This window comes from Vombatus ursinus, unplaced genomic scaffold, assembly GCF_900497805.2.
Source record: "Vombatus ursinus unplaced genomic scaffold, bare-nosed wombat genome assembly UNPS02009173.1, whole genome shotgun sequence".
Classification (NCBI taxonomy): Eukaryota; Metazoa; Chordata; class Mammalia; order Diprotodontia; family Vombatidae; genus Vombatus; species Vombatus ursinus.
In genome coordinates this window covers 10,557,624-10,572,548 of record NW_020948951.1, presented here as the reverse complement: position 1 = coordinate 10,572,548, position 14,925 = coordinate 10,557,624, and the positions used below count along the sequence as shown (strand labels likewise).

The window sequence follows — 14,925 nt, the reverse complement described above, 5'->3', positions numbered from 1 at the left end:
TATTATATTATATTATATTATATTATATTATATTATATTATATTATATTATATTATATTATATTATATTATATTATTTTATGTTATATTATTTTATGTTATGTTATGTTATGTTATGTTATGTTATGTTATGTTATGTTATGTTATGTTATGTTATGTTATGTTATGTTATGTTATGTTATGTTATATTATATTATGTTATGTTATGTTATGTTATGTTATATTATGTTATGTTATATTATAACTATATTATAAAGCAGCACTCATCAAAATCATCTAGTATTTGGTTAAAAAATAGAGAAATATATCAATGAAACAGATTAAACAAGGGAGAATCAGAAACAATGGAACTCATTAACAGAGTGCTTAATAAAATGCAAAACAAATTACCTAGGAAAACATTCTTTATTAGATAAGAATATTTGATAATTTCTTATTTGACTGTTGAGAAAACTGGAAAACAGTCTAACAGAAATTGTGCTTGGACAATATTTTATACCATATTATACAATACATTAGAAAGTAGATCAGTTCAGTCATTTTTCAGTTGTGTTTGACTCTCCATGCTCCCATTTGGAGTTTTCTTAGCAAAGATACTGTAGTGTTTTGCCATTTCCTTTTGCAGCTCATTTTACAGATGAGGAAACTGAGGCAAACAGGGTTAAGGGACTTGCACAGGGTCCCAGAGCTAAAAACTGTCCCAGACCAGGCTTGAACTCATGTCTTCCTGATTCCATGCCTCACTCTCTATCCACTGTGCCACATAGCTGCCCAAATGGATGCTCAATTTTAGTATTAAAGATCATACTATAAAAAAAAAGAAGAGAAACAGATCATACGTGTCTTACAGCTATGGGTAGGAAATGTGTTGTTGTTTGTCCTTTGTTTTCAGAGAACCAATGGTGTCACAAGGTGATGTCTTGACTTGCTTGTGAATTGGATTAAAGTAAGGCAATCATAGATGCAGTTCCAAGCAAACAAGAGACAGAGGCAATTACAAAACATAAAACAGATTACTTTGATTATAAGCAACTAAAAAGCTTCTGCATAGGCAAAATTAATGCATCTAGAATCAAAAGGGAAGTACCCACTCACCAAGAACCTACCAGGAACATTTGTGCTCTGCTTTCTACCTATACTACCTTGTCTTTCCAAAGGTTTCCTCAGGATTCCAGTGGTTCATCTACGGATTCCTGGGCTAGGTAGGGGACTCTACACATGATTCTTTGTATGCCCCTTTCAACTGGTGCACTTCTAAAACCCATAGGGGTTGTTGTGCTGGATCTAGGCTCCTTTACATCCTAAAACACCACCATCTTCCCTTCATCCTTTGTTCTTGCCATGCGATTTTCTCACTTTATTTTCTCTTTGGATTTTCTAATCTTTACTTGGTTGAGTGCTCTTCCTAGATCGCTGTTGGAGTAGTTGTGGGGAAAAGCTGGTCTATTCTGCTTCCTCCTACCCCATCATCATGGCCATCCTCCAGGATGTTTTAGACTTTGAGAGTCTTGCTTTTGTCTTACCCGAAATCCACATAGAAGATTTGCCCAATGCAATGGAGGCATTCCTCTAGATTTATTGATATTTTCTTGGTAATACGGCAGCTTGCAATGTCTTTATCTTTTATCCTGTGATGTTACTTCATGACCTGCTCTCCTCCTTTTTGATTATACATTTCCTGAGTGATATATTTTATGTCACTTTAACTGCCAGTCCTTCATTGACGATAGCCCTCATTTGCATTCTGCCCACCACAAACCTCTCCATTACCCTTGGAATCTCCTGCAATGTTGGTCCTTCAAAGGTTATAGTGTTCTCCTCTTGGCATAGAGACAATGAACTGCTAAGGCAGAAAGTTGTATACCTTGTCATATGTGGTCACTGTATCAGATGTTTTTTAATTATTTTTCTTTTTCACAAGAGAAGACACTGTCAATCTAGAGACACTTAAAATAGGACAGTTTGACTGAAATGTAGAGAATTTAAGTGGCGGACAATGTACTGTTCACCTGGAAAAAATAGACAGGATCTATTCTGGAAAGGATTTTAAATGCTTGTGGTTACTATGTGGAATTTAAAAGTTCTGGATTTTAGAGGTGATGAAGTCCAAGATGTGAACATTCCAATACATGGCAAAAGTGGCACAAAAAAGAAAATGTTCATCATGGAAGAGGCTGAGGAACTCTGATCAGATTGAAGATTGTCAGCAAGAATATTGTAGTCTACTTAGTAGGCACAATGTCTTAGTTTCAAACCTTTCCCAAACTAAAGTTATCCTTCAGCTTCATCTTGACTTCTGGTCACTTGACTCATTCTTCTTTTCTTGAAGAAAAGAAGACTCTTCACAGTCTCCTACTGTGAAGAGTGATGGAGATGGAAATACAAAGAGAGAAAGACCCTGCCTTCAAAGAGCTTAATTTCTAATAAATAGGGCAAGAAGAAAACAAATGAGGGAGTGATGGCTAGGGAAATGTGTTTGGCCTGGGAAGTCGTAGGTAAGATGGGTAAAGTCATAGGGAACTTGATTGATACTCCCTTCCAGAAGTAATGACAGTATTGATTCTAAATAATTAATTCTAAAAGGAAGAGGTGGAAGGGCAGAGGGGAAGAGAGGTTTTCATGCGGTTGCATGGCCCAAAGGTGGCTAAGAGTGACGTATGGTCAGGGTTTTGGGGCCTGGGGTCAGCTAGCTACCATAGACTTTCATCAATCAGGCGACCACAACACTAGGCCAGGAGTTCAGCAGCAGCAGTAATTCAGGAAGATGGCCAGGGTATAACTAGTTTAGGAAAGGTAGGTGACAAAGGTTTTTCAGAGGAAAAGTCATAGAGGATGGAGTCTGGAGGTCAAGGTTGGAGAACATGAATTAGGTCAATTTGGTATGTGAAAAGGAATAATATGAAATAACCCTGAAGAGGTAGGCTGGAGCCAGACTATGAAAAGCTGCCAAGCCCTTTATCCTAAAGACAATAGAGAGTCACGTAAGCATGAGAATGTCATGGTAAGGTCTGTATTTTTGGAAAATACTTTGTCAGATTGTAGAAGATGTATTTTAGATGTGAAGGGGAAGGAGCTGGCCACTTGGAAGCCAAGTAGGAGACTATTGAACTGATACAGGTAATATAATAACTGATGAGGACCTGAATATGGGTAGTGGCCAAGTGAAAGCAGAAAAGTAGGTGAATATGACAGATATTGTGGAGGTAAACTTGGCAAGACTTGACCTCTGGGTATGGCGAATGGAGGACAGCCAAGAATCAGGCATATCACTGGGGCTGTGAATTTGTGTAAATGGCAGAATGGTGCCCTCAAAAGAAAGAGGGTGTTTGTGGGAGAGGCAAGTCTAGGGGGAAATGTTATATTTCTGATAGACTGTTCTGTTTGGGACATAAGTTTGAGCTGGCCACATGGAAATGTTCAGTAGGAAGCTGGTGATGTGGGAGTGGAGCCCAGGAAAGAGAATATGCCTGGATATAGATATTTTTGAGCCAAACACAGGATCCCAGGGCTAAAAAGGACTTCAAAGGGCAAATAATTCCTACCTCAGGAAGAGTGCCAAATGTAACATGCCTGAGAAGATTTGAGTATGCTTGTGGAACCCACCAGGTGGCGCTGGCACAAAAGGTAGTCTGAGCTGTCAATCACCCCCTAGCTTGAGCAAGAGACCAACTCTTTCTATCCTCCCTTCACAGAGGAACTGCTTTCTTTCCCATCTATTTACTTCCCCCTCCCTTTCATGGGGGGAAGATTTCAACTCCCCTTCACGTACGTGGCTTTCCTTTCAAACACAGTGGTAAAAAAAACAAAAACAAAAACAAAAAAAAAACCCTGCCCCTGCTGTACTCTCTTGCTTAACCATTTCAAGGTGTCAGGCCTGCTTCTGACTTTGGAATACACCACCATTCTTCAGTTGCCTTCTCACCTTGGAAGATCCCTCCACCCCAGCTACCTGCCTTCCCTTTGTGAGTTCCTCCCAGAACCTCCATTTTGAGAAAAGGCATCAGTCAGCCCATTCTTTGCGCCTATCCTGGATCTGTTTCTGACTCTCTGGACTTTGCCAAAACACCCCCTGCTTCCTTTTATGTGCTATTTTCCTCATTAGAAAGTAAGCTCAGGCAGGACTGCATTTTTGCTTGTTTTTGTCTTCTCAGCACTTAGAACAGTGCCTGGTATGTAGGAAGTGCTTAATAAATGCTTGTTGACTTTTTAATCGACTCAAATCTCAAGAGACTGTTCCCAAAGTTGTTCTCTTTTTCCCTCTGATGAAGTCAATTACGTGGCTGAAACCCCAGTCAGTTTACACTGGAACTCCATAAGCAAATGGATTATTTTTGCTTCCTCTTTGGGTCCATTCTCCCCACTCTCACTGCTCAAATTCAAATAAACAGAATGGGCACAGATTTGTATAGCTATTTCGTTTTTAATACATTATCACACACATTCTGAGGAAACTTGAAATAGCCCTACTTAAAGAGATAACAGTTCTATGTCCAGTTGCATAATCTGTACCAACAAGTGAGGGAGTGGAAGAAGAAATTTTGTGATTACTGTGATTTTGTAATTGGCTTTACCTTTCCATCAGGGGAATGGGTATAGCAATGTGAGATGGATAAAAAGGGAGGGGATCTCGACTCCTGTGAGGCACAGTCAAGAATCCCCAAGTGGCCTTGGAGTCAGGAGGACCTGAGTCCAAATCCGGCCTCAGCCACTTGAAATTTACTAGCTATGTGTCCCTGGGCAAGTCACTTAACCTAGATTGCCTCATTAAAAAAAAAAACAAAACAAAACAAAACAAAAAAAACACAAGAATCTCCAAGTGAGTTTCACTTGGAGCAATCTTCTGCTTTTCATTGTCATGCTACCGGATCTTAGGGATCTTCTTCAGTGCTATAGGTTGATCTCTGTAGCTCAACCCATGATGAAGTTTCACATAAGGACCCCACCTACTATCTTGGAAACAGTCTCTGCCATCCTCCACCATCCAGAAGGTCAAAGTCGCTGAGGTGGCCAAATTCCATCTTTGTGTCGTTTCAGTAGTGCCTGACTCTTTGTGACTCCATTTGGGGTTTTCTTGGCAGATACTGGAGTGGTTCACCATTTCCTTCTCCACCTCATTCTACAGATTAGGAAACTGAGACAAACAAGGTTAAGTGACTTGCTCAGAGTCGCGCAGCTAGTAAATGTCTAAGCATGGATTTGAAATCAGGAAGATGAGTCTTCCTGACTCCAGGCTCTGTACTCTCTATCCACTATGACACCTAGCTGCCCTCCAGAAACTGGCCTGGACCAAAGCTTCACATTTGTCAGGCTCCCAGCTCTGACATTCTCACTCATCTCTTAGAGAAACGAATACTTCATGCAAATGCGTTTGCATATGTGCCCATCTTTGTGTGTTGAATGCATGCTCCCACCACACAAAAACAGCATTAGACTTCTGGGTCTAGCATAGGGAAGAAAAGCACCTGGAAACTCAGGAATACATCCTACATACAGACAATCTTTGCCACTCTGGCTGTTCTTAGAGGAGTATGTACCAGAACCAAACTTCTCCCCACCCCCAAACCAATCATGAGTTCAGCAAGATTCTCTAGGAGCTCGGCCACATGTAACCTGGACAATTACTGTTCCCCAAACCTTTAAGGCCAGGTCAGAAAACAAGACTTTATTGATAAGGGACATAAGCAGGCCCTTTTCTCTTTTTGCAGATTTTCTCTATCACATTTCCTTAGATCAAGTTGCCCAGTATAAGAGATGCCTTGCTGCTAAAGGCCACTCTCTCTACCAAGGGGAGCACTACTTCTGAACATCATGGCTGCCTGCCCTTCCCAGATGGTGGAACTGATGGGGCATGAAGACCCATCACAGACCACATGGAATATTGGAGGCAGGCATATTATAGCACCCTAGGATTAACTTGGCTGTGTTAAGTCCTTCATTAGTCTCCTCTTAAATATTTGCATTATGTGTTGAATCGTGAGGCTGCTGGGTGGTGCAGTAGACAGAGCAACAGGCCTGAAGCCAGGAAGACCTGAGTTCAAATCTGACCTCAGATACTTACTAGCTGTCTGACCCTGGGCAAGCCACTTCACCTTGTTTGCCCCAGTTTTCTCATCTGCAAAATGAGGGGGGAAAAGAAATGGCAAACCACTCCAGTATCTCTGCCAAGAAAACCCCAAGTGGGGTCACAAAGTCAGAGATGATTAAATGACTAAACAACAACAATTGAATCCCATTTCTTATGATGGGTGGAACAACAAAACACTTTGACTTTGGCCTAATATCTATACAACTTTTCCTCAAAACTTCTCTGTTACTTAATACCTTGACTTGTCATTTAAATAGAATAAGAACAGCAAATTTTCTTTTTATTTCAATTCTTTATTTATATGGAAAATGAATATTACTAAATCCTTATTTTGTTGTTTTCTTCTTCTTGGATCACATAGGGGATGGTGAGGATACTGGGTCCGTGGTTTCATTAGCATAGGAACTTCCCTGTGAGGAAACTCCCTCTACCAATGTAGGTCAACACTTTCTCTGCAACTTCAGTCTTAAAGAGCTACCTGGAGGACTGAGAGGTTAAGTGATCCTTTGCCCAGGGTCACACAGCCAGGATGTGTTAGAGGCTTTGAGACCAGCTCTCTGTTGACATACACACACACAATCTTTATTATAAAGGATGACTTTCTGGGAAGGGGAGGTAGAGGAATACAGGGGGAAAGGCTGTTGATGTGAAGATAAAGGATATTAATAAAATCCACTTTTAAAAAGAATTTAAGATTTCCTTTCTTAAGCAAACTGCCAAATACAAAAGATGTTGAAAAAATTTATCAAGTTGCTGACTCAGTGGGTGAAAATGTAGGAGTGGTTACTAATCCCAGTGAAAGAAAAGTTTTCAGAAAGTACAGACAGCTGGAAGTATGGACTCAGGAGTTCTTTCAATTTGGCACTTAAAAGTTCTTTAATTTAGAATTCTATGCAGTTACATTTCTCCTTCTGGATGGCCAATATGGAAGGTTACATTATACATAGAATAATTTGTCAGAGGTTAAGATGTCTGTGAATTTGTGCAGCAGTGTATATGTCTGAGTCAAGAATCAGAGCCCTTCTTTCCAGGAAAAGGATAGCTTTGCAAATGTCATTATAGATTCAATTCTGTGAATCTTGAATTTGGTACAAGTTAAAGTGATAGAGAAATTAGGCTTTGATGAAACTAAATGGAGCAATTTCATCATGGCTTAGATGAGCTCGAATATGCCTCCCGTGGCATTCTGAACGTACACCTAATTTCATGTGTGACATAGTGTGGGTGGTGGGTGCTAGGTATGCACATGGCAGAGCTTCCAGAGATCTATCCACCCACACATAGCTTATTGCCCTGTTTTCTGTCCTCAACAAAGAGCAGCAGGCAGCCAATTAAACATATAACTTATTAGCTAATACAATATAGTAGAGTATATTTATTGTTATATATTATGTTATAATATACAATATATTAACAATATTATATAATATACAAAATCTTACAATATATCTTATTAATTAATATAATGTAGTATGTTATATTTATTGTTATGTATTATATTATAATATATAATACATTAACAATATTATATAATATATAAAATCTTGTAATATAATATATAACTTCCTAATTTACCTGGTATGGGCATATATTAAAAATGTGGCCACCAGATGGTGTTGTGACTTCACATGATTTCATAGGCTGACTTTCCACTATCAGTGATGGCTGCATATAAATCTAGGGGTATGACTTGGAATCTGCTCATTTTTTTAAAAAGAGGAAATCTTCATCTTTGCGCTAAATCCCCATTTCTACATTTGGAAACTTTCCTTCTCATTCACATCCCCTTATTCAGAGGGTTTAATAATTTAATGTTATATACCCCAGTAGAATGTAAGGCCCCTGAGGGAGGGAACTTATGTTTTTGTATTCCCAGGATTTAGCATGATATCTTATATATAGTAAGGTTTAATAAATGCTTCTGATCAGATTTCCTAAATCAGTGTAGAATTTTCTATTTATACTTATTCATATACTGTATCATTTGATGCACAGGAAAAGAAAAAAAACAGAACCAGAGAAATACTCTGATCTCCATTGCACAAATTAAGAAATTGAGTCTCAGGAACTTTAACTTGCCCAGAGACAAAGAACTAATATAACTAGTGGGCTAAGGATTGGAACCCAGGTCATCTAATGACATACAGAGTTTTAAAAAAAAAAAAAAAAGAGATGTGGGGCAGCTAGGTGGTGCAGTGGATAGAGCTCCGGCCCTGGAGTCTGGGGGACCTGAGTTCAAATCTAGCCTCAGACACATAACCCTTACTAGCTATGTGACCCTGGGCAAGTCACTTAACCCCATTGCCTAGACCAAAAAAAAAAAAAAGCAGATGTTGTGATGAAGAGAGGATGTAAGACCTTGATGTGACACTATAGAAGCTCCAGGAATAGAGTCCATTAAATAGATAACCAACGTAATCTACAGTCAAAGAGAGAAGAGGTAACAAGACACTATAGCCCTGAAGAGTCCTAGACCTCATGGTGGGAATCCAAGATTTCCACCTGCTGAGTATTTTGATCACAGTTATCAAAGCCATAGTCGTAGGCCCAGGGCTATACCCCATCGCTGAGAGGAAGCAGTTCTGCTCATCACCCTCCTCAGGGCATCCTTTATGTCCTGATTTCTCAAGTTATAAATGCAAGGGTTTAGCATGGGAGTGACTGCAGTATACATTGCTGAGGCAACGGAATTCTTCTAGGAATGAGTAGTTGAGAAGCTCAGATGTACTCCAAGCCCTGAGCCATAGAAGAGTGAAACAACACAGAGGTGAGACCCATAGGTAGAAAATGTTTATCCCCCAGGTGCTGGTACTCTAATGTAATAGAATAAATCTGAGTATGAGAATAAATGATGCCTTAGAGGGGGAAAATGCCAATGATAGTACATTAAAAAGGTGCTGATGAGTTTTTCAAAACAGGAAAGCTTATCGACTGAAGGGAGATCACAGAAGAAGTGAGAGATTTCATGGTCTAAGCAGAAGGACAACTGCATCACCATTGGACTATGAAGGAGAGAATGTAGAATACTGATGGCCCAGAAAGCAGGCTGCAGAGCTGAGGGTGCATGATGGCCACATAGTTCAGAGGGTGACAAATGGCCACAAAGCAGTCTTGGACCATCACAGTGAGGAACAAATTGTCCATGCAAGCAAAGACAGTGAAGAAATACACCTGAGCCAGACAGCCAGAATAGGGAATGGCCGTGTAGTGTTAGGATATTAGCCAGCATCTTAGGGACTGAGATGGATACCAGAGAGACATCCGCCAAGGAATGAATAAAAGGTGAATTCATTAGGCTGCCATTTCAGGCTCGCCACGATCTGGTACATCCCTACTTTGTCCCTTTTGATAAATGAAGAGCCTAAGACTTGGAAAAATTAAGTGATTTGCTAATGAGTGCCATAGATGGGGCTTGTACTAGTTATATTTTTCTTGGCATGTGAAAGGCAAAACAAATCTAAGCTACAGGCCTAGCTAGGAGTGGGACACACATAAATCTGGACATTGGGGGACATAGTTCAGTGATAAGGGTCTGTACATATGGGTAGAGATCCTAAGTAAACTGAGTCCCCCAAGGCCATATTTTCACTCAGATTTCCTGGAGCTATGACTTTGGAGAAAACCTCTCAACACACTGAGGAGGAGTTAATCTAAATGATAACTAGCAAGAATGAAGACTTTTAAACTTGCAGAGATTTAAAAACAATGCTGGCCTGTAATGTTGCCAGAATGGGTGCCGCTGAAGTAATAACAGCATCACGGAATGGTCATTTTGCCTCTCTGGAGTTTTTTGTCTTGTTTTCTTTAGCTTGGCTAGTTTAGCGCTATGGTCAACAATCCACCTTCCTCTTGATGTAGAATCCTAGAATCTTCAGTTGGCAGGCAGGGCCTCAGAGATTACCTAATTCAATCTCTGCCCTAATCAGAAATCCTCTCTACTATGTCCTAGAAGGCAACACACAGCGCCTGCTCAAAGCCATCTAGTGACAGTGAATCTACCACTCCACTGGCTAACACAAAGTTTTTCCTTATATCAAGTGGACATCTGCCTCTGCAATTTGTGCCCATTTACTCATATTTCTATCCTTAAAACCAAACAAGTTTTATCGGTCATTCAAAAAAGTTCTCTTTGGATTCAATTCAATTCAGCAAGCCTACAGGACAAGCATTGTTTGAGATGCTGGAGATATGAAAACGAAAAATGAAAAAGTCTCTACCCTCGAGGGGCTTAAATTCTACTGGGAAGAAACAACAGTTACAACAGATAAGTAAATAGGAAATAAACATGAAATAGTTGCAGGGATGCTAACAATTGTAAGAATGAGGAAAGACTTCATGTCAAGAGGGAATACTTGAGGTGAACCTTGAAGAATCTAGAAGCTCCAGGAAGCAGAGATGAAACAGAAAATATTCTAGGGACAAGGGACAGCTTATGAAAAGGCACAGGATGGGAGACAGCACGATGTGCCCAGAGACCCACAAGTATGTCAGTTTGGCTAGATTTTAGAGTTCCTGAGGGGTAGTAATAGGCAAGAAACTTGGAAATACAAGCTGGAATTAACCATGTGGGGGGAACACTGCCCTCAACGAGCTTGTGCTGAATTATTACAGTGTATAACTAGAATTGATTTACCCAGAGGTTTAAATCATAGAGTAATTCCCATCCGTTGTGTTAGGTTGTTTATGAAATGGATTTTTGATAATTTTTGCACTTATTTTGCCAAAATTTGATTTGAAATTGGATTTGAAAATTACTTTAAAATTTAGGAATTTCCATTTAACCTTACCAGTGGCCAAAGTACAAAATTATTTTTTGTCCCTGGTTTCAAGTGAGACTCACAATTAGAAAATCAAGCTTAAGCCATAGACTTCTTATACATTATAATTATGATATAATATGGTATTGTATTATACAATTATATGTTATAATGACTCCTTATCGTGCCCAGAAGCAGCCTTCTACATCATTTTCTAAACATTTCCAAACCATATTGCCTCCATGCCAACCATCCTCCTCAGCCTTCTGCTACCAGTCAGTCATTGATCACCTATTCTGTTCTAGGCACTGTGCCAAGTGCTGGGGATACAAGAAAATGCGAAAGAAAGTCCCTGTCCCTGTGGAGCTCACATCTGGAATCTACCTCTGGGATTCTGGGCTCTTGTGGGGGATCTTTCATTTGCCTTGCCCAGAATCAGGACATCACACTTCCTGGTCATTTCCAGACTATGCTATTTCTACTCTAATTATCCTTTTCCATCCTTTGTCAATGGAATCAATGGAACCATCTGGACTCTGTCTTTATGTCACTAAGCTTTTTCTTCATCTTGTCTAGTATCAGGCTTCCATGTCACATCCTAGCCCTATCCCTCCTTTCTAGTTCCACTTTATTTGTTTTCTTCCCTGTTAGAATGTAAGCTCCTAGGGGCCGCTTCCGGGAGCCAAGATGGCGGAGTAAAAAGGTAGTCGCTCTCACCCTCCCCTATCAACCTTTGAAAACCCCGAAAATATCACCCCAGAAAAAACCCTGGAACAGCTGAACCAGAAGAAAGACAGGGTACAGCAGTGCAGTAGCCCAGGTAGCTAGAGGGATTAACGGGAAAGGCCCCTCTTACCCTTGGGGAAGGGGAGCAACATGGAACGGGAGACCCCCAGCCAGCTAGTGGAAAGACCCATTTTAGCACACCAAGAGGAGATTCTGGTGCCTCGGTACTCTACAGCAAATAGGTCTTCCAGTGCCTCAGCAAAAATAAGGGAAGCAGTACTACAAAGGACCCCAGGCAGATAAGCATGCTGCAGCATTCGTCTGAACGGAGCTGAAGAAAGCAACCTAGAGTTGCCCAAAAGTTCCAGCCTTGTTGATTCCAGCCCAATACCAGGTAAGCTGTCAGAACCCTACAGCCTCCAACTGCCAACCAGGAGGAGATCCCGAAGCCCAGGCAGTCGAGCAGGCAAACAACAGCTGGACCTCAAAGTGCCTCAGTGAAGGTGGGGAACCGGTGGAAATCAGCTCAGAAAACCACCAGGTGCCTCGGCATTCTACAACAAAGGAGTCTCCCAGTGCCTCAACAGAAATAAGGGAGGCAGCACTGCAAGGGGCCCCAGGCAGATAAACACCCGGCAGCATCCATCTAAAAGGAGTTGAACAAAGCTAAAGGAAAGGAAAAGCAGGCAACCTAGATTGCCTGGAAGTCCCAGCCTTGCTGATTCCAGCCCAACATCAGGTAAGCTGCCAGAACCCTACAGCCTCCAATTGCCAACATAAGAGGCCCCAGCACACAAAAACAGTGACCAAGACCTAGGCTCCCAACACAAGAAGCTTGGGTCAGTGCCCTCTGTTCCCCAGCAGGAGAGCATAATCTCTTTAAAGGTCAGGGAATAAAGAAACACCATGAGTAAAAAGAAACGTATGATAGATTCATATTATGAGAAGAGTGAAGATCAGGACAGAAATTCTGAAGAGGACAACATTGTCATCAAACCCACATCTGCAACATCAAAAGGGAATATGAACTGGTCTGAAGCCCAAAAAGTCTTCTTAGAAGAGCTCAAGAAGGATTTTAAAAATCAAATGAAAGAGGTAGAGGAGTCCTTAAAAAGTACAATTGGCCAATTGGAAAAAAAGTACACTGAAGAAAACAAGTCCCTAAAAAACACAATTGGCCAACTGGGAAAAAAAAAAAGTACACTGAAGAAAAAAAATCCCTTAAAAACACAATTGGCCAACTGGAAAAAAAGTGTACTGAAGAAAACAAATCCCTTAAAAATACAATTGACCAATTGGACAAGAAAGTACAAAATCTAACAGAAGAAAACAACATGTTAAAAGTTAGAATTGAGCAAATGGAAACTAATGACTCTATGAGAGAGCAAGAATCAGTCAAACAAAAACAAAAAAATGAAAAAATAGATGAAAACGTAAAATACCTCATGGGTAAAACAACTGACCTGGAAAATTGATCCAGGAGAGACAATTTAAAAATTATTGGCCTACCTGAAAATCAAAAAGAGCCTGGACAGTATCTTTCAGGAAATCATAAAGGAAAAACTGCCCTGAGGTCCTAGAATCAGAGGGTAAAATAGCCATAGAAAGAATTCACCCATCACCTCCCGAAAGAGATCCCAAATTGAAAATGCCAAAGAACATAATAGCCAAATTCCAAAATTACCAGATTAAAGAGAAATTACTGCAAGTAGCCAGAAAGAAACAATTTAAATATCATGGAACCACAGTCAGGATTACACAGGACCTTGCAGCCTCTACATTAAAAGACCGTAGGGCATGGAACATGATATTCCATAAGGCAAAGGAGCTTGGAATGCAGCCAAGGATTAACTACCCAGGGAAAATGAGCATGATTTTTCAGGGAAGGAAATGGATATTCAATGAAATAGGGGACTTCCAAACCTTCCTGATAAAAAGATCAGAGCTTAACAAAAAATTTGATCTTCAAGTACAAGATTCAAGACAGACATAAAAAGGTAAATGGGACAGAAACATACAATATGTTGTTAAAAAGGGCAAAATGTTTATATCCCTACAATGGAAGATGACACTTGCAACTCTTGAGAACTGTATTGTTATTGTACCATGTTAAAGGAGTATACATAAAGGGGGTTGACTTTGATGTAATGATAAAAAAAAATTTAATCAAGTAGGTTAAATGGATCCAAGTAAGTGGATTAGTCTGAGCTAAGAAAATGTACTGAGAAAGGAGGAGGCAGACAAGGGTAAATTACATTACAGGAGAAGATGCAAAAACCTATTAGAGCAGAGGTAAAGAAGGCAGGGGGATGAGCATTGTTTGAACCTTACTCTCACCAGATTTGGCTCAAGAAGGGAATAACATAATCAGTTAGGTATAGAAATCTAAAATTAAATTACCGCACTAAAGGCAGTAGGAGGGAAAAGGAGAAAGAAAAGGGAGGGAGGATAGAAGGGAGGGAAGAAGCAGTAAGGGTAAAGGGGAAGAAAAGGGAAAGGGATAATAGAAGGGAGGTGGGACTGAAGAAGGCAGTGGTCAAAAGCAAAACACTAGTGGGGGGGAAGGACAAAGGGGAAAGAAAAGCATAAAGGGGGGGAAGGATGGAGAAAAAGACACAGATAGTAATCATAACTGTGAATGTGAATGGGATGAACTCTCCCAAAAAACAGAAACTTATAGCAGAGTGGATTAAAAACCATAATCCTACAATATGTTGTTTACAGGAAACACATTTGAAAAAGAGTGACACAGACAGGGTAAAGGTAAAAGGCTGGAGCAAAATATATTATGCTTCAGCTGAAGTAAAAAAAGCAGGGGTAGCAATCCCGATCTCAGACAAAGCAAAAGCAAAAATAGATCTTATCAAAAGAGATAAGGAAGGAAACTACATCCTGCTAAAAAGGCACCATAGACAATGAAGTAATATCATTACTAAACATATACGCACCAAACGGTATAGCACCCAGATTCTTAGAGGAGAAGTTCAGGGAGTTACAGGAATAAATAGACAGCAAAACTATACTAATGGGGGACCTCAACCTCCCCCTCTCTGAACTAGATAAATCTAACCACAAAATAAACAAGAAAGAAGTTAAGGAGGTGAATAGAACATTAGAAAATTTCGGTATGATAGACCTCTGGAGAAAACTGAATGGGGATAGAAAGGAATATACTTTTTTCTCTGTGGTACATGATACATACACAAAAATTGACCATGTATTAGGGCATAAAAACCTCACAATCAAATGCAGAAAGGCAGAAATAGTAAATGCATCCTTTTCAGATCATGATGCAATAAAAATTGTATGTAATAAAAGACCATGGAAAGATAGACTAAAAAGTAATTGGAAACTAAAT

The 14,925-nt window shown here is 40.0% G+C and overlaps 1 protein-coding gene and 1 pseudogene across 1 annotated transcript in view; both read right to left on the bottom strand.

Moving 5' to 3' along the window:
- LOC114035093 (olfactory receptor 7D4-like) overlaps nt 1–14,925 on the bottom strand; it is a 57,689-nt gene that overhangs the window by 35,366 nt on the left and 7,398 nt on the right. The gene's annotated exons all lie outside the window — the stretch shown is intronic.
- LOC114035028 lies at nt 8,612–9,376 on the bottom strand (annotated as a pseudogene).